The sequence below is a fragment of the Cygnus olor genome, chromosome 5, assembly GCF_009769625.2.
Source record: "Cygnus olor isolate bCygOlo1 chromosome 5, bCygOlo1.pri.v2, whole genome shotgun sequence".
NCBI classification, from domain to species: domain Eukaryota; kingdom Metazoa; phylum Chordata; class Aves; order Anseriformes; family Anatidae; genus Cygnus; species Cygnus olor.
This window is the reverse complement of record NC_049173.1, coordinates 21,133,348-21,154,502: the sequence shown is the minus strand read 5'-3', so window position 1 is coordinate 21,154,502 and position 21,155 is coordinate 21,133,348. Positions and strand designations below refer to the sequence as shown.

General features: G+C 39.3%; 1 long non-coding RNA gene across 1 annotated transcript in view; it reads left to right on the top strand.

The window, feature by feature from the left end:
- The window catches only part of LOC121071106, a 60,491-nt gene extending 40,360 nt beyond the window's left edge, over positions 1-20,131 (top strand). Inside the window, exons 2-4 of the long non-coding RNA XR_005820387.1 lie at positions 15,433-15,569; positions 15,744-15,746; positions 20,019-20,131. This is a non-coding gene — a long non-coding RNA (uncharacterized LOC121071106). The remainder of the gene's footprint in view (positions 1-15,432; positions 15,570-15,743; positions 15,747-20,018) is intronic.
- The last annotated feature ends 1,024 nt before the right edge of the window (positions 20,132-21,155 follow it).

Genomic DNA, 21,155 nt, shown 5'->3' with positions numbered 1-21,155 from the left:
CATTTCAGAAAGGTCCTGTAATATCTTAACAGGAAACATTCTTTTGATGGGACTCAAAATTGGGGGTCCTTAAAAAAGGCTAAAAACCATATGAAAAAGCTGAGGAATAGAAAGCTCTCTCTTGAAAGAAGGAATGGCTGGTGAAACAGTTGGGGGGAAATTTAAAACAGACTGTTACTAAATTTTGCCATATTTTCTGCTTATTGGTTTTAATCTGAGACAGTAAAATGAATACAGAGAACAAAACAGATCTGGAGTTCAGTCACAAGAGAGATCAATGAAGGGCTTCTTTTGCAAAGGGAGAAAATAGAACTACAGCAGCTGAGGTCCTGGATGTGGAGGTACAGGCTATTTTCTAAGGACTAGGTTTAAGTGAATTTGATAAAGCAACATCTTCCTTCTTTATGCTTCAGAGATGTCTGACGTTTGAATTAGGATTGTGTGGATAAAAGAAAATCCAGTATGTTTCCTCTAAAATAGGCAGAAAATAGCTTCAGTACCTACCTTGTAAGTCAGAAAGCCTTGTATTTTGTGAAAAAAAAAAAAAGTCTATTCAGGAAGATGCACTGGCAGATGCATTTTATCTCTGCATAATAAAGGGTTCTCTTGTTAATGGTTATAATATGCACAACTTAGTTTGTTGTGCCCTGCAGACTCTAGTCTGTGCCATTAAAACCTACCTAATACTGGGGATGCTTTTATGAAGCATGGGGGTATTGGCACGAAAGCACTGCTCTGGCTGAGGAACTCATCTTCTGCCACAAGCAGCAGTGCCGAGAGGGTCATATTGGAACACCTGGAATGTCAACTGCATACTAAAATTCTCTGATATAACAACTTCAAAGGTGAAAATTGGTTAAAAGAATTGTCTTTTGTTGTTCTTTTTTTTTTCTTTTGTAATGATGTTCATATTTACATAAACCTTTCCACTTTTCCTTAACACGTTCTCTGTTGTTACAGAGGATTTCTGTGAGCATCTAAATACAAAACTGATTTTCCTAAGCAGCAGTGATTCTTCATTAAGGAGTGTGATAATCATAACCTTGCAAAGGCATGACTGGATTTGTTGGAATGTATCTTGAAATGACTGTCAAAAACTCTCTCTCTGTAGTACGTAGCGTATATATAGCATATGAAGTGTATATAATAGAAGCATTTACTGCAGATAGATTTTCTACCTCTATAGTGTGTATATATATATATGAGTAGCATCATTATTTTTTCATAATAATGGTCAGAATACGCATTGAAATGTATTTAGAAGACAACCTTCTTTTCCTGTGGTAGGAAAAATATGCAGGTAAAAATACAGAAGATTTTGTAATCTAGGCTGAAATATGGAACTCCCAGTATTGCTGTATAAGCATTTCATAATCTTTCTAGAAGGCAGAACACTGAGAACAGGGTTGGGGGCAAAGGTTGCTACTGTGAGTCAAAAACATTTTGAAATAAGGACTTTCATATTAGAATTTGCCTGTGAAGTTTGAATTAGGTGGAACCCATTTTCACATGTCATCAAAAGGCATTTTCTTCTTTATGCCAGTATTAGAAACTTCATACATGACAACATAAAGCGGAGATTGATAAAGTTCTTAAGAAGTGTGTTTCTTCTCTAAAGTTCCACTTTTTAATAAGTGAATAGCGCACACTGCTGATGGACAGGCAAGACAGACATGATATATTGTTTGGCAGACTCTTGGCAGTCAGTGAACACAGTCAGATCTTGCAGTTATAGTCATATATAAATGCCACGTGCCAGCTGCCTGTATCCTGTAGTACTGCCATCAGTGTCAGAGTCTGTGGAAGCGCTGAAGTGGTTGTTCTCCACCAATGTGACCAAATATCTCACTGATGTGAAGAATGTAATAGCATCTGTCTGCAGTTAAATGGATTTATAACAGTGTTTGTGCTAAAGGAATAATTCTCTGTGAATCTAGTAAAAACTCTTTTAAGCAACTGTCCTGAGAATAAGTTTTCCCAATTACTGATGTGCTTGCCAAATAGTTTCATCATTCTTGGTCCATGAGATAGCCATTTAAGCGGCACCCGCAGCTTCTTCACATTTTTTGAAGAGAGGGAACTGGGTATTGTTGCAGTTGACACTGACCAGCTGCAAGGTCGCTCCTTTATACCGTAGGTGCTTTAATGTGAGGTAGTTCGCTTTTCTCTGTCTTCCTGCTGTGTCTGGGCTGTCAGGTTGGCATGTTCCTCTAGAACCATGCTGCTGCCCGTCCTTCAGGGGGTTGTCAACCAGAATGTCTTTACAAGGAGGCTAGTCACAAGTTGGGTGACCAGGGTGTAATGGCTGTAATTGAGTGGCAGCTTCTACAGAGGCTCTGTGGGCCTGCTGACAGGGTGAGTGGAGCTTCTGAAATGGCAGCTCACATCTTGCTGGCTGGAAAACACGTCGGGAAGATTAATTTAATTTAATGCCAAATGAAGGGGGATGGTGAGAAACAGACAAAACTAAAAACTTCCGCATCTCCTTCTTCCCAGACTCAACTAACTTCACTCCATCCCAGCTCTTCTACCTCCTTCAGCCCAAGCAGTACAGAGGGGCGAGTAATGAGGGTTGCAGTCAGTCCATAACACTTTATCTCTGCCGCTCTTTCCTCCTCACACTCTTCCCCTGCTCCAGTGTAGGGTCCCTCCCATGGGATACAGTCCTTCATAACCTGCTCCAGTACGGGTACCTGCCACGGGTTGCTGTTCTTCGGGAACAAACTGCTCCAGCGTGGGTTCCTGATATTTTGGTATCAGAGGAAAATGATAATCACTAACAGAAGACAGTTCCCAGACAACTTTTCTGCTTGACAGACTTTATCAGGAACACTTCAGGAAATGTAGAGTGATTCATCTGTAATTGCTGAAGGGTTGAAAATAGCCTCATCACATGAATATATTCTTTTTCCTGTTCGAAAAAGAGATTTGAAAAGAAATTAGTTTACTTATACCATTTCATCTGTAGGTGTGGGGTATTTCTATCAAAACTTTCTTCAGGACTTTGGATTGCCAAAGATTTAACTGTAGAGGGAAATCACATCATAAAAGTGTTACAACAAAATAAGAGCAATGGGATTTTTTTTTTTTGCAGCTGCATTTGGAAGTGTCGTCTCTGAGAAGTTTTTTTTCAGTTGATGAGTTAAGCAAACCATGGAAGACCCTTGACTAGTTTGTCTTCTGTCAAGAGGACTTTAGTATGTTTATATGTTACCATCAATTTTAGAATAGGTGGGGTGTAGTACGAGATAGGCAATATGCCACACCTTTCCTCCAGTCTGAAGGCTTCTTCTGAACTCCTGGCAAAGGTGCTGTGCTGGCAGTAGGGGCTATACATCACTACAACCTGTACAGTAAGGGATGGCATCAGGTTGGGAGGTCCAGGAATGGGACTTCTCTTATTGGTCCTACACTCATGTCACTTTTGTAATACTGAATAAAAATACTGATGTGAAATAGATATATTAACTATTCCCTTCCAGGCAGTTGGAGAGCTTAAAGCTGGAAGCTGAACACAGTCAAATCAAGTAAAGGCTTTAACTTAAGGATCAATGATTTAGAATATTTGGAAACGGGGGCTCTGCTGTTTATTTTAAAAACTAAACTCCTCCCTCTTTGTGGTATCAAAACCATGCAACGTGAATACAAAACACTCAGAATTCAGAGGTAGATTGCTTGTCAGTACCCTTTATGAACAAAGTGAGAAGTAAGAACTTTTTAGTAAACTTAAGCATCTTAACTCATGGAATCATAGAATGCGTTGGGTTGGAAGAGACCTTTAAAGATCATCATCAACTCATCAAAACTAGTGAATTTAGAGCAAAAATAACTTGGACTCTGGGTTTGTAATGTTCATTTGTTGTTGGAAATGGGCTCAAAGTAGAGCCAGACATGAGGCGTTGCAATATAGAATAGTTGAGTGCTGCTGTGTGAGCTTACCTAAGAAATATAGTTATTTTTTATTATTGTATGCAAAGTTCAAGAATTAATGATTTAGAGGAAGAAAGAATCACTCCTTGGTGTGGCTTTTGAAAGGAGATATGTTCTCTGTCTTACTCAGTGCCAGATCTAGAAGATCTACTGTGAAGCAGAGAGGAAGACAAGCATCACTAGGACTGAAGAGGGATGTCAGAGACTTCAGGGTATACAGTATTTGCAAAGAAAGGGTTGAGGTTCAGGGGGCATTTATGTATTCATTTCAAAACCATTATGATACCAAAAAGTAATGTATGCTTTCATTTGGGAAGGGGCTGATAAGGGCCTTAGTTTAGCTTCTTGAGAGTTGTTTTCTCTTCATTTCCCATTCTTGATCAAAAACCTTGATTGAATGGAAGTTAAATTCCTTTTAACTTCAGTGAGATCAGGACTTCCCTTATGATTGCCAAGTTTTATGTAAATTATAGTTCTCAGGCACAAAAGCTAGAAATTTTCTCAAATTGTGAGTGAACACCAGAATAGCCACAAATAAAAGAAGGAAAACTATCCCACTTATGTGAAGAGATCAGCTCTCCTCTCTGATGAAAAGACATTTTTCCTGCCTGCCACTGGAATCTCTTCAGTCTTAGAGACTACGTCAACTGAAAATACATTCATCTTTCCACACCATTTAGGCCATTGCCTACTTAATGGAACATATAATGGGTTGAAATTGCCACCTGGTGGTTGAGACATGGGATGGCTCCCAAGGGTATAATTATATAGGCTGTTTTTTAATATTCCAATGGTTATAGAGATGTATTCCTGACTCTGAATTTAGTTAATATTATGGCTTGCAGAAATCAGTGGCATTATTTTGCTATGCATTTTCCCTAACTGTTGGCCTGAAAAGTCTATTTCAAACGTGAATTAAATGTATGTATGAGCTCTGGGCTATGGAGCTCTGGATTGAAGTGTGGTTGAAGGAGCAGAGAACAGAGGGTAGTAATGAACAGTAACATATGAAGTTGGAAACAGCTAGTGTCAAATGAAGTGTTGCACTAACTTGGTTTTACACAAGACGTACAAGCTGAATAAGTTTTTTATTGAAATCTGAGGGTGCTGCCAACACATAATATTAAAATAAACCCAGATATTTGACAGTCAAAAAGCCCATCCTCTTTATTTTTGAGAGACTACCAGGGCAAGGAAGAAAAAAACTTAAGTGTTGAAGGAAAAAAGAGAAAGAGATGGCACAACACCTTCAGTTGTCTTTGTTGAACTGAAAGAGTAAAAATTGCAAGGCAGCTAAGATGATTAGGCATGAAGTCAATTACTAGTCATGAAACAACAGGTCCATTTAAAAGGCACCTCAAGAGAGGCCATCACTTTCATAGATACTTATCATGACAGCATGAGTGGAAAAATGCATGGAGTTATCATGTAAGAAGAAAGAGAATCTGATGCACATAGTAGGAAAGAATCAAACACATTATCTTAGAGACGCAAATCCTTGGGAGGTGCAATGCCAAAATATATGGCTAGTAATAAGGTGCATCTGAAATTGCATCTGAGTGTGATATGGCAGGATGTGGAAATGTTCATGCTGAATCATCTTGTCAAAGAACAGAGAGGGTAACAGGCCAGATACCTGTAATCTAATTTTTGTGTAAGCACTAGTCTGAGAACTTCCACTGGTTTTAGGTTGATGCAATGGCTGTTTGCATGGAGATGAATCGTGGTGTATATGGCATATGATTGCAATGAAGTATGATGTTTCCTTTTTGCGGTTAGGAAGATGTGATCCTCAGAAGGATGAGGGGCTGGGAGAAGGTTGTGGCTGAGCTGCTCTTATCATCAGGAAAACAGGGAGATGGAGGAAAAATAAAACTGCTGTTCTGTGATGGGAAGACAGCTGTGAAGGGTCAGGTTTGCTGTTCACTTGAGTGATTGATGGTGGGGATCAATCTTGTATTGACTGCTACTCCAAAACTTCTGTTCCTATATCCTTAAATTTTTGAAATTGGTGGTGGCAGCAGCAGCAGCAGCCAGCCTGGGTAAAATAAGCAGAGTGGCTGTTTGATCATTTGGATGCTTCCTAACTACTCCGGGCAATAGTTTACTTTGCCTAGTTCTTATGGAAGATTGTAATTAAATTGTATGCACTGACTTTTTAAGAAGGATTAGAGTCTTGATGCAAGGCCATGACAGAAACTTATTCAGTATAATAAATGATAGCCCTTCTGGAGCTTCTTCCATGCCAGCAGTAGACACAAAATATCCTCCCAGAACTTAACAGCATCCTCCTCATATCAGATTCCTTAACAGGCTTTGCTCTTCAGTACTGTGTGTAATAAATTCAGTCTCCATCCCTTCTATGTTATTGCTTTTCCTAACCTCCCCTTCCTTCCCATTTCTATTTCTTCTTGAAATTGCTGGGTTAGAGAACATCCTTAGAGATTACATTTGTGTAGCATTCATGATACAGTGGCAGTGTTTCAAAAATAGCTAACGGCAATGAGAACCATTCCTGTGGCAAATGTGAGACTGCAAACACCGGCAAGGAGTGTAGGAGGGGGATGACTTTGAATTATCTGATGAAGTGGATCTTAGGTGCAATAATTGTGAATAAAACTCAGAAAAGATTAGACTGAATAGCACTGAGAGGAAAAAAAAACAACACACGGTTAGCAGCAGTGAAGTCTGCTAGGTTCTGGAATTGTCTCCTGAGGAACTGCTCCAGTCACTTTAAAGTGTACTGAACACAGCCCTAAAGAATACACTGTTTTGTACTCGTCTCCAGGGAGACAGGCTAAGTGTAATCTAACAGGCCATTTTTATCTCTTCCTTATGTGTCTCTAGCAGCTCTAGCCATGTGCTTCATTACTTCGGTAGCTGAGTTCACAGAGTGCTATCAGCAATCAGCATTTCTCCTGCCAATCTGTGGGTTTAAGCACTCTGTTCACCATCCTGCTCCCTCCTTTCCGAGGAGCAGAAATGTGAGGAAGGAGGGAGGGACGGGACAGGGAAGCTGCTGAGTTGAAGGCTCATGGTTAGTATGCTGTGCAGATAGACGAATCAATCGGCCCCTGCCCGGGCATCTTAATCAGAAGCGTGTGGTTCACTGCAGTGGTTAAGTGCTACCGTGCTGCTGATGGCATCTTCTTCAGAGACACTATTGATTGCTCTTCTCTCTCTTCTGAGCAGAGATTCCAACTGTGTAGACAGCACCAGGGAGAGAGCTGGTGGAGAAGTGGCCTCTTACAGCTCTACAGGATTAGGATCGACAGTTTAATTTCCCGGGGGGCAGGCAAACTGTCACTCTAATTCAGCTAGACTAGTGTGGGAAAGAGGAAGGAGGTGACTGATTGAAAGGTCCATTGATTATCCGAATAAGCCCGGTGTAAGGCCAAAGATGACGCAGTGCAAGAACCATGCAAACTGAGGCGAGTGAGCATGTGTTTGGGAAATCTCTTTTGAGGGAAAACCACTTTCAGAATGAAATGGAAGTGTATTATAGAGAGACCTTTTCTTGGTCTGGAAGAGAAACCCAGAGCTGGATGATGTTGGGGTGGGAATGTTAAAATGCTCTAGCAATGCTATAATACCAGTGTGTTACCAAAAAAACCCACACACAAACAAACAAAAAAAACAAAACAAGAAAACAACCCACAAAAAACAAACAAACAAACAAAAACAACCCACAACACATGAAACAGAACATGCAAACAAACATACACGATATTCAGTGTGGGAGTATCTTCTGGTGACTGCATGTTTGACTGTATGTGCAAACATCTACTTATGTGTACTCCATTAATAGTCTAGTGATTTTTGAAATGCAAGTGTGCTATAATGAAGTGTGTGATGCAATGTTGACAGAATGTATTTTCAAGAAAGGAGGAGATGCCTTGTGACCACACATGCCATTATGCTGTTATGAGAAATTTCTGTAGACATAAAGTAAAGCCAAAACTTGCTTGTACAAAAACGTACCATGCTGATAAGAAATGAAGTCTGCTCAGTTACCTGTCTAATTTGGGCTATCCAATGTGTCTTCCACATCAGTATCCAGACTGCAAATCTTCTGGGAAGCAGATAGTGTAGTCTCCTCTGCTGTGTTTCATTGTACGTTATCATCAAAGATGAAGACTGCAAGGGAGGCTTTATAGTTCCTGTTTTGAAGAGACTGCCCATGAACGTACTAATTAGTTGCCAGCTCTATGCAGATTTAGACCTGAGTTCTTGTTGCCAGTCACATTGCTGTGCTGAGACTGACCTCATTATAAGGTAGAATTCTCTCCCTGGTTTGTTTAGCTGTGAAATACTTGTTGTTTTCATTTGGTAGCTATTGAGAGAGTTAGTTAGCCAGCTACATCTTTCCCGGGAATAGGAATTTTACCCAAGATAGATCCCCAAAAATGCAGTTGGTGCTTCTAACCCTGAACCCCCACAAAGAAAGCAGCTTGGTGTGTCATATAATATAAAAGCAGGAGAGGGTAGGGTTTTAATTGGCAGACGGATACGGTAGGTCACATTTATCAATGATTATCATGATGCAAGAGAATTGGGAAGGCTAGCCAGCAAGTACTCCAGTGAGCAGAACACTGGCCACCTCTTCACCAAACAGATATGGGTCAAACTGAAGACGTATCAGGAAATCTATGTTTATCAAAACTACAGATAATTCTACAAAGCTAAATTGTACCCATGTTCATTAAAACACTTCCTCAAAGATACTGCTGATTTGCACTCGTGAAGAGCAGCAATGTGTTAACTGTGGATGTACGTGTGAATATGTAAGGGGAAGGGAGTGCTATTTTCTTCACATTTATCGCTTTGTTAGCTTTTGTTTCATTCTCCACACCCGTAAATCAACTGCCAGCCCTTGCTTTCATTGCTGGGTCCCTGTTGCCTCTGCAATGGCTAGCATGCACATGTCTGTGGGAGATCACAGAGCATAAAATGCTGAGCTTGTCCTACCTAAATAACTTCTTGTTGAAGCTCTTGCTGTTTTTAATGCATGTGCAGAACATTGAGGAAGCTGAAAAAGGAAACTGCTTTTTGAGAACTGGTTGACTGTGATAGACGTGACTCCAAAGAGCAGCTCTTAGAGAATCCCAGTACTGACAGTGGTAGAATAAAAAGGTGGGAGCGGTGGGGAGCTAGTGGAAGAAGCCCTTGTTCCATCCTGTTTGGCTGAAGGTGCAGTGCATGGTGATGTAAAAAATCAGAATTGTTCAGTAGTGGTCAAGCATGGAAATATATTGATTTACATGAGCTTAGTGAGAGGAGACATGATTGACCATTTTTCATAAGCCTCTTTTGTTCTCTAGGTGAAAAACAGCCTTTTAACTATTTGTTTCACTTAGCATCTTTATGGCCAGCATCTCTTTTTAGTGAAGCCTTTTCCAAACGTATACCTGTGATTCAGCCTCAGCAGTAGTTCCAGACCTCACCATAACCACGTTGTTCGGAATGAAGGGGCGCAGGTAGCTACACCTGACAACAAAATAAAACCAAAACAGGGAACAGCATGTGGAATGGGGAACAGCTTTTGAATACTGTCCAGATGTACGATGCTGATACTAAAGCATACTATTACTGAGTGCTGATAGGTTTAAAGTATGTTTTTTTTTTTTTTTGGTGTTCTGTTTTGTTTCTATGTCTGTACCATGTTGACAAGATGTGTATAGTTTGAGAAGTCAAACGCTCTCTGAAATTAGAGATGGGAAAGCCCACCATAACAGTTCTGTCTTTTCTATACTGTTGTGACCTATCCTACAGGCCCTAAGGTGCTTTTGGACTCTCTTGTCATCCAGTACTTCTGCAAAGGAAGTTGTCACATCAGCCTGGGTCTGACTGGGAGCTTGATAGGGCTTTGTGTTGATTCATCCCATTGCAGGGGCTCTCACGCTCATGAAGCGGGGCTGCTGCTGGGTCAGCCAGTCAGTCTTTGTTGTCACATACCGGCAGAGAGTAAAGCATGGGTCATATCACAGAAAAGCCTAGGGCAGAGACCAGAGAAACTCTGCAGGTATTTTGCTAGGAGAGTTGAATTAACCCAGCAAAACTCACCCAAGTCAGCCCAGTAGTTTGTGCTAGACTAAGCATTTCAGCATTCAGAGACTAAACAATCGTAACTCTTGGAAAAGAAACACATTACTGCAAGTTTTCCTGCAAGCAGAGTCTGTAGGGTATTACAACACGTCAGTCCATCTAAAGGTGATAAATATCTTAGTTACAGCTCAGGTTGCAGCCAGTGGGCTTGCCAGCAAGGCTGGACCTGACCTGAAGGGTGAGAGGCTTGTCCCCTCTCCAGTGCTGTCGCAGGGCAGCACGTGTATTCTCTGAGTGTCGGTCACGGCAGGGCAGCGATGCTGTCCTGCTGCTGTCATTGGGCTCTGATGGGGCAAGCTGGATCGGGCTGCTGGGCTCAGAAAGGTGAAAATGCTCCAGGCTCTTGAACACGAGACTCGGGAATTTACTTGTTTCTTGCTCAGAGGAGGTAGCTTTTTGGAGTGTATAGAGGTTAAGCACAGTCTGATGTTTTATTCATCTGTGTATTTAGGGAGGAAGAAAATGTGGTAGGTGTTGAGCTATACAAATGAGTGGACCGTAGGGTGATGCCTCTGCCGTGATCTTGTCTAGCATGCCCTGCAAGACAAGCTAATCTCCATGAAACTGAATCTTTGCAGAGCTGTGAGGATGAACTAAGTGTGTTTTGCAATGCACTGAAAAATAAAATCTAGATATTTTTTATCTCATTGTTCTTAACCCATGGAATTTGGGACAAAGCTATCTATCTCTGTACTATAATACTCTTCAGTCACTTCTCACCTGATTTTTTTTTTCTCCCTGAACTGCTGGAGCTCAATTACGCAGCAGGATTTGGCCCTTATTTGCCTGAAGCTGACAGGAAAATGAACATCTGATGAAGACTGAATCAGTGTAAATGCATAGTGAAAAATAGGTTCTTTCTGTGGACAAGGTGGAAATAAGCACCAGCCCTGCTGCAGAACATTTTTGTAAGCCAAGGAGTTTTCAGTGTGTTACAATGTGACCTCCCATTCCCCCTCATTATATTCCTCTTATTAACCCTGATCTAACTGTTATTGATAGCTCCATTATTCTGCTTGGGACAGCAGCGATGGTCTCACTGACCTTGCCCCGGGTGATCAGAAACTCATTTAATGCTCAGCATACTCTTTACAAAAGTATGCTGAGGGAAAAGTATATTCAGCATGAGAAGCAGGCACGTGTTTTTGCAAGGATCTCTTCTGGCACTATTAATTATCTCAAGAGGTGGACTGTGCTCCACTAAATATATCAAAAACTTGACTAAATGTCTCTTTAGTCTTAGAGATAAAGGTTGTTGTAAGAACAACAGAAGAGGAATTGTTAATCCGTGATGCTGCATGGTTTTAATTGTGGGAAAATGGTGCAGGAAAGCATAACTAAAGGCAAAACCAGGGGTGTAAGATTATACTTGCTTGCATGGTTCTCTTTTTCTAGATTGTCTACCTTTTTGGCACTGTCATTAGCTGCTTTCTAAACACTCACTGTTACACAGAATAAAATTTCACCTTGCACCCACAAACTTTGTTTAGTCAATTGTTGGCAGACAGGCAGCACTTCTGTTTTATAGAGTTATATAATCCAGAGATCGCACTGCACCAGGATCCTGAGCACTTGGATGGAGAATAGTTAATCCTCCTTGAGAAAAGGAACGAGCACTGTGGCTGTGTAGTGCTTCCCTGAGGACTGGAGTTTTATAATACCACTCAGGTGCCACTGAGGCTCAGATTTCTGCATGTGATGTTGGGACAGTTAGGCTATAAGAAACACTTCTGTAAGTTTATGTTGATTTCTTCCCGCTTATATGGTCATATTTAGTTTTTAGGAATTTATAATGTATCTTTTTGTAACGGGAATGGGTTAAAAATTCCTTTTCTCTGGTAATTATTTTCTTCTATATCCCTCAGTTTGGGCAATGGAAGTAGTCAGCTTGTCGATTAATCACTGGTTTTAATTTCCAGTTTCTGTTCCCTTGCATGTAGCTCCACTGCTTGCATTGCATGTACTGTGCAGGAATATTTAATTGCTTTAAAATGAGATCACTGATGGAATTAAAGTGGATGCACATTCCATCTGCTCCCACAAACACGCTATATACGAGTGCCTTGGTTTTAGAGAACTGATATTTTGAAAATCTACTTTCAAAATCAAACTACACTTCTTAATCTTTAGAATAATGATAACATTTTTGGTGCGCCTGCTGCTTGGAGGCAGGAAGGATGAGCTTTTCTGAAAGCACTGGCTAAATTGCATATGGACAAATGAAGAACCCAGCACATGTTTTTGTTTCATTGATACTTCATGTCATAACTCCTCATGTCAGTAGCAGAAAATTTATTAACAATAAGTCACTGGAGGGTGCAAATTAGCATTTGGTGAAAATGACAGGACCTCAGGTGGTGTTTTTTCTTTTTTTTTTTTTTAAATAAAAAAAGGTGTCCAAGTGGTCTCTCCAAAATGTAAGTGTATATCATAGTGAAAACCTCTGATGTTCATTTACCCTGGATAAAGAAATAGCAGGTCTATGCAAGATGGATCACTGCTAGAACTGACCCCACGGAAGTGCTCTTTAATGAATTTCTGATTCTTTTGGCTTTGCTTTTGTGTTCACGTTCAGGTTTATTTCACTGCCTCCTGATGCTTTTTGTTGTTGTTGCTGTTCTTACTCACTTTCCTGTGACTTCTGCAGTATCTACATTGTAAGGGGTTAGCATAATAACTGCGGGTAGAAGCATCAAAATGTATTCCTCTTAGCATTAACATTTCTCCTTGTGGCCTTTCTGGCATTCCTGTGCTAGGATTAATTGGAGACAGACATAGCCAGATTTAGGAAACCATATTTATACAAAATATAACAGCTGGGCACAGCTCAGTAAGTGCTGTCCCTGTTTATGTTGGGGCTGAATTTGTCTTCGAAAATTCTGCTAATAAGTAAGCAAGGAAAGGATGGTTATCCCACAAATAAGGAGGAATAAATTCAGACATGAATGATCTGTTTGCCTTTTGGAAACATTGAAAAGACCTAAATATGGTTTTCTGTAGGTATTAATAAGGCTGAGCAGTTAGAACATCATGGTAGGAAAGGAAAGAAATGTGAGGAGAAGAAATATGAATGCAGAAATTCTTGTACAAGAGAAATTATCAATTATTTAATCTATGATCCCACCTGCTTCTACCTAGCTCTGTATCCTTCCTTCTTCATGAAAATAATTTGGCTTGTTGGCTGCTAGATCGTATCAGAACTTCCCCGTGTCTGACCTGTCAAAGGGTTTTGCTGGAAACCTCATTTTATCCAGTGGCCTCTGCTATTAAGTCTAGCCTAAAATATTACTAATATAATTTTTCTCTGGAGTATCATGGCACTTTAATTCTGATCTTAGATAAATCCCCCAACAATTGTGTAACCTTATAGAGCCTTCGAGGATATGTTTTCTCTTTTGTGGATAAAGAGTTTTCAGGAAGTGAGGCTCTTGCTTCTAAAACCATTCATTTATTGTTTTTGTGGCCAAGCTAGTGCCTTTTCTGGAGAACTCAGTGTTCTGTGCTCACGTTTGTTTGCATAGGGTGATTCTAAGATTAACACGCTGGCTTGTAGGTTCAAAATCCCTAGGCTGGGTGTCCCCCTGTCTGAATCTAATCTAGTTCACCTTGCTATCTTCTGTAAAGTCCCCCCAAATATTTTAGGAACAGCACTGTATTGTTGCTACCGCAGTTCAATGGCATAGTTGACTGACATATCTGAATGAAAGCGGAGCTGCCGTAAGTGTGTGTGGTGGTGGGGATGACAACTGCAGCCGTGTGTCAGGTCTCCTTCTGACTGTGCAGCTAGGAAAACCTTGAAGCTATGAGAATGAAGTTTTGAATTGCATAAGGCACTGTGATCACTTGTCCTCTTGTTAGCTCACTATTACCTCTTCAATGACTACCTCTGGGAAGAGGTGGCAGTTTTGAACTTTGAAATGTCTTATGAACTATTGATTTCTTCATTGCCTAAAACAAGGTAGTGTGAATTTCAGTAAGGTTCGGAATTCATTATCTTCCATTTGACGCTTGCAATAAAGTTGAATATTAATCTATCACTTTTTTTTCTTCCCTTTCCTCCTCCTGGTCATCTTCCTCCTCTCTGATCTCTGTGGGCTGTTTCAGAATTGTACTGCCCACATAATTTTCCAGACTCCAGAAATCCGAGTTTGTGTAAACTCCCTATTGTGCTCATTGTCAGGATTTTTTGGGTCGACTTTCACCACATTGAAAATATCAGCTAGTAGCATATATACCCTTCCCTCAGCTAGAGTCAGTTGTCAGTCTTAACTACTATCATTACCTCTAAACCTGAAGGCTCTCTTGGATGAATGTTCGAAACACTCATCATGTTAGGGTTACAAGTCCCAAGTCACCAAGTTCCAAGTCCCTTAGTGTCATGCCCACATGTCTCTCAAATACCTCCAGGGATGGGAACTTCACCACTTCCCTGGACAGACTGTTCCAGTGCTTGGCCATTGTCTCTCTGAAGAAACTCTTCCTAATATCCAATCTAAACCTTCCTTGGTGCATCTTGAGGCCATTTCTGTGTGTCCTGTCACTTGTCACCTGAGAAAAGGGACTGTTGCCCTCTTGGCTGCAACTTCCTTTCAGGTAGTTGTAGAGACTTATGAGAAATTAGAGCATTAGACATGCTAACCTTAGAAGGAACACAGAGTTCCTATTGTAGAGAAGCAGCCTGGTTCCTAGTATATCATGCTTGTAGGCTCTGACAGGACAAAAAGGTGATAAAAATGAAATCTAGATCTGTGTCTTGAGGGTTGTTTCAAATCTAAGCATGAGTTAGGAACTGGATTTAAATCCAGAATATGTTGTCCCTATACAGATAGTGCCACTTGGGAAGCTAAGAGTACTGGGATGGATCTGCACTTGCTTTGACTGACCACCATAATGATCACCAAAGGAACTGATTATATTGTAGCTCTTTCCTAGGACTGACACACAATTACTTTGTTTCTCTGCACCAGAAATCTGGAATGTTTCTGCAGTGAATCTGTGACACTGTTTTGAGTGCAATGGAATCGTTTTATGATTGCCCAAATCATTTTATTTATGCTGATGAAACTCAGATAGAATCAGATCTCAGGACCCATGCTGTTCTGGTTTGGCCATTTAAGGGCATGAACCTAGAAGCAGAGAAGAAGGGGGAAAAAAGGAAAATACTGGAAAAAAAAAACTTTCTTGGATAAAATCTGTACCTACTAGAATGGTTCATTTTCTAAGAAGATAAATCAAATATTGATGTATTTGTCTTTTCAGCTCTTCTGTGGTTCCTCAGGTGTCCCTGAACTCCTCTCCTCATTCTTTATTATAGTGGTAACTAACTGAGGGAGCATCGAGTTTTTAAGCAGTTTTATTTGCTAACATTTTTCTAAATTAATTTTTTTTATCTTTCAGGAACTTTGGACATTTCTGGCATTGGGTATCATCTTACTTTACAGTGTGACTAGGGGAAAAAGGAGCAGAAGCTAAATATGTCAGAGGACATCACTGAAAGATTACAAAGGTAGTGAAGAATGAACCGCCTTCATCAGGTATATAAAGTGCATGTGTAGTCTAGACATTCCTTCTTTAAACCCCACTTTCTATGAACCACTGTTGGTGTGTGTGAACAGTGCAGAGACTCTAAGACCAAGAGCCTCCAAGTGCCTGGAAAATTATCATTAGAACTTTCAAGTTGCTAAAATAAGTCTGTGCTGAGCATGAAGGCTGTGGTTTTTCAAACACTTATTGGCTAAATGATGAGAAGTTTCCACAAGGTTCATAAAGACCACCTCTCTGATTGCAAAAGAAACCCCCTGGCTTCCTTGCCAAGATGCAGTACCTGATTCAAAGCAGGAAGGTAATAATACATTTCAGAGAAAAGAATGCCTCAATAATATTTAATACAACCAAATATTTTCCTTTGGATATATTCTCAGAAACAGCTGAATGGTTTCGGTCAAATTCTTTTCCTTTGTTAAACAGTAGTAACAGTGATCAGCCTGGCAGATACCTGGCACAGAAACTTAAATTCAGACTGTAAGTGCTGTGGCATTGTAGCCTCTAAGATTGCCAAAGAATTTTCATTATAATGACAGGCAGCACTGTCAACTTGGTCTGTAATTAATCCAGTTTATACAGTGCAGCCTGCTATTTCAGGAAAGAAATGTAGATGTTCATTTGTTCACAGAAGGGCCAGACGTCATTTTCCTTATTCCATGAGAACAGCTGGAGTTTTGCCTGGGTAAGGATTGCATTATTAAGTTGACAGCATAGAATAGAAATAGGAGGTGGCCTTTTTCAAGGGAAGCTCCAGAAGCTGTGGAATCACAGTCCAGTAATTTAAGTGTTCTGTCATTGTGAATCTGCATTAAATTTTCTTCAAATTAAGAATTTCATCAAAAGACAAAGGAGTCATGTCTTGGGTGAGCTTATAGGAAGGGTTTTGCCCCAAATCCACGCGTAATGCTGGAGATAAGGAGTACTCACAGATTTCTTTGGCCAGGAAGGATCATTCAGTCTGGCTTTTTGTATACCATGGGCCAATTAGACTCATGCAGTTTTTCTTGCACTTTGACTGAAGCATATCTTCTCAAAAAAATTGTTCATCAAGAAATTGGCAATCTGCTATTTCTTTGGGTAGTTTTTTTTTTTCTCATCCACACTGTTTAAAAATGCTTATAGTCTTATAGTAGAAAATATTGTCTTCCTAAAAGGAATCTCTGTGAAACAATCAAATTATTCATATTATTCTGGTGATTAAATTGGTTAATATGTTTAGTTTTGTTAAAAATATTGCTGAAAACCCTTTTTTCCTGGTTCTGTACTCATTTTTGTAATTCTTCTCTGTGTCCTTGCCTCCTTAGGGAGGCCTATCTTCGGTTTCTGTTCAAGTTATTGTGAGTCAAGGAACAAGTATTGTTGCATTAAAAAGGAAATAAAGATGACAACTTTGTTTAGACAAAGAAGGACACTATACCAAAATGTTTAAGCCTGAATTATACTTAGTGTTTGAGAGGGGAAAAAAATCACTGTAATCTGCAAATCTTAAGGAATAGCTGAGGATGGAGTATACATTTCTTCTGTGTAGTAGCAAACTACTGGACAAAGCATTTTGAGTGTCTTGCACTTGAATGTACCAAATGTGATTTACAGATACTATTGGACAAACTTTATAGCATTGTGTTGACAAAGATAAAATAGTGTCATTTTTATGCAGAGGAGAAAAGAGGCAAAGACAAAGTGACATTAGGAAGTTGGCATCAGTCAGAGGAAAAACAACCCAGAAGCCTCCAAGTTTCTTGGGTTCCCTAGTTGATGCCCACTAAGAATTAACCTGTCATACATCTGACAAATGCCACCTGGCATTTTTTTCTTGGAAAATTGTTACTTTGTGTTAAATATAGAATTATCATATCAGTTGTGAGATCTTCTCATATAAGTGAGAAAAGGTGCAAAATTGCCATGATTCTATTCATCGTAATTTCAAGTTTAAACCTTATTACTTTTCTTAGTATGAGTCTGTTCTTGGATGTAGGTGTAATTGATCATTAATGCAAGACACACTGCTGTTAGACAGAAAGGCAGTTCATCTCATGTTAGCTTCTTTATTTCAAAGGCATAAAATACTTCAAGTAAGATGAAAATGAGGTGTTTAAAAATCCCACACTGTGAATCACTGATCATTGCCATACTTTCTCCATTTCCAAGGGTGAAGGATATTATTTATTTTTAAGAACATTCAAAGATTTCAGCTGTGATGAAATAGCCACCTTGTGCTTTGAAAAGAAACCTGGGACAGCTGATATTCCATCATGTCTTAAAGGCACTGAGATGGCAAGTCAGAAGACCAGTAATTAGTGTTTATGCATGCAGCAGGGAGCCAGATAAGAAAGGAATAGCAGCCGATGAGAAAATGGTGATATAAGAAACTATCCAGATTAACTGAATTGTTGATACTATGATGATAGCATATAGGTAGAGTGATCTGATCAGACACAGCAGGGATGTTCACATGTCACAGAATTGATACCAATGAATACGAGCCTTCTGCAGTTATAAAATAAGTGCTCAACATGTTTTAGTGCAGTAAAGTGTATTGTAATGATAGTTTCTGGCTATAAGATTACCCAAAGCATTCTATAAACTGACAAATCCGTGCAAGGCATGTAGTCAAATTTATTGTTTGCATTTTGGAGATGAAGAAATAGAAGTACTGGGTAAAATTATCACAAATCACAAAAGAAATTCTGGGACAGAATCTAAATTCTTCACCTACACTACTTGTAAAATGTACTAGAGAAATGGAATTGTTTCCGTTCCCCAAGGAGCAGCAATTGAACCGCTTCTAAACCAAACCAAACAAACAGAAATTTCAGTTGATTTCCAGCTGATTAACCTGCAGATAGAATTGAAATCCTGCTTGATGTTGTTACCAGGAATTACCAGAGAGTTCTATCTTTCATTCTAATCTGCATGAATTCAAATTATTCAAATTAACTTTAAGGTATTTTTCAGAAGAAAACTTCAAACTTTGGGGCAGAAGTTTTAAGGACTTTAGAAAGCCCTGTGGAAACACATTCTATATTTATACATTTGAAAGCCAGACAAGTCCTGTGGCTTTGAGTTCCCTGTTGTTGCTCCTATGGCTTTGTGGACAGGCTTGGTATTGTGATAGAATGAGGGACACTGTTTCAATGGGAGCCTTGTTCTGGAGAGATTTTTGGTAGGTGAATTCTTTCTGGAAATCTCTAGGTATATGACGAGGACTCCCTATCTTAATTTCCCTCTATAGTGGTCTCTAATATTCAAAGATATGATGAGACTATTTGCTGGACTTGATTATCACAGTGCTTTTAGTAGGTAATTAAGTTACTTATAGCATGGATCCAAACAAAAGAGCAAATGGTACAAGTCATTGGTAGTTTTCATACTGCAAATCTTCCCATTTAAAAAAAGAAAAAAAAGTAATTGAATCAAGTTTTTCAGACAAAAGCATCATTTTCTGTGAGATACTGAGGTTTTTTTTATGGCAAGAAATATAAAAATGAAGTTTTATGCATCAAATAGAATTTTAATTAAAATGTACTTGTCATCTTGTTTCAGTGGAAACAGCTGCTTCATTTCTTTTGTTTAAACAATTAAAAACCTCACAAACCAACAACAAAAGTGCTCAAATAAATCTATCTTCTACATACAAATGTCTATATGACGTTAAAAGTTTCATTTAGTTTTATCAAACACATGCAAATTCTTTGACACTCCCTTTCTCGCAAATTTCCATGGTGTTTTCTTTTTTTTTCTTAAAACAATCAAGCACTTTTTTTTCTTTTCTGAATTGAACAGTCTACGTGGTATGAAAACCCTTCTGCATCTCATGCTACCTTTTTGAAAGCGCTGGTGATCTTAGAGAAGGGAAAGTCAGGTTTGGGGGTTATACATTCAGCCCATTTTGAAGCTTGTTGCGCAGCTTTGGACAAATCACTTTCATTTCTTGATCTTCAACTCTCCAAACACAGGAGGGAAATAAATGCTTCCTTCCCTCAGGCAAATGCTGAGAGGCTCAGGTGGAAACTACTAGAGAAGGGCAAAGCACTGTGTAATATTATTAGCCTCGTTAATCCAGGTCAGCCCATTTGTTTCTCACAAAGACTGCAACAGAACTGAATTTTCTCTGTTCTGCTATTTGTATTTCCTCAGTGTTCTTCATCCTGTCTCCAAATGGAGCAATTTTAGCTGTTGATAAAGGGTTTAAAATTCTTGATTTGTGGCAATAACTCCCACCAAGATGCATTATGGGCACTGAAGTGGTTATCTTGAACAGGCAGAAAAAGGAATGCTAACTGGCAATTGCATTCCAGTGTCTGCCCCTCAGCCTAGCACCTGCTTTACACACTCACAGCTCCATCGTGGAGAGCTTTATGCATTAGTAAGGGCCATTCAAGCATTTAATGGAGCTCTTTACATTGAAACAGCTTTGTTTGCTCCCATCTATCTTTTAGGCTTTGCTGAAGACAAGTCCTTTGAAAGGCTTCAGTTTTGTTATGACTCCATTCAGTGAGCCCTTCCGTACTGCCCTGGGTAGCTTTGCTGCCCTTCACCTGCCTGCGGATGGAAAAGGTACCCAATAAAGCAAAATTGTAGCTTTTTAAAAATTTTATTTGAATTTTTTAATCTCCCAGCAAGACATTAAGAAAGTCCATGTAGTTGCTGCATATACTACAATGTTGTTGTAAAGGTTTCTTTTATAAACTGTGGAGGGGCTCGAAGGATTTTAGAAGTCTGTGAGTTTTTTTTCTGTGTACCGTTCCTAGGGGTTTGGACCTTATTTATACCTGCATGCACACTCTAATATTAAATATAACCATATTTTGTTTTTTAATAGACTTTTAAAACTCTCAAAAATGCAGCCCCTGAGCATGGAGAATAAGATTGTTCAGAAAATCGTAGGAAATGCATTAGTTTAGAATTAAAGCAGAATCACAAAGCAAATAAAACACTGGTAAGAACAATGGCAATGGTGCATTCAAATGAAGCACAAGCCATTTAATTGAAAAAGGTAAAATGGAAGCACTATTTATTGAAAATCCACATGTAAATTCACCTCTTTTCAGTCTTGTGAAAAAAAAAAAGTATAGATAGTATGATTAAATTATGAACTTAATCCTGTTGTAGGGGGAAAAAGGAAATAAATCCTTAATAAGACAGCAGGAGCCAGTTGATTACATAAAGAAGCAACTTAATGTTTCCAGACCTAGAGATTGCAGTCCATCTGGGTGTAGAAGTCCCAATGGTAAAGTCCCATGGACTAAAAACTTATTTTCTGTTCAAGGCTACGAATGTTTTTCTACTGAGTTTTAGCTTTGGAATTTATTTCAACCTAGATAATGTTTCATGTTTATTTTTCACTAGTTAGCTTCTGAACAGTACCAGTCTCTGAGTCCTGGCTACACCATATTTTGTCTCTGTTGTGATACACAGAACTCTTTTGGTCTTCCAAACCATTGATATTAGTTTTTGAAGACACCGTCCTGATCCTTTTAAAATTGGCTTAATGTTGTTCTCTGTTAGGGCTTACATTAAGTTTGAGGAAACGTCCTGTTAAATATGTAGAAGTAAACTGCCTGCATATTTCTTTC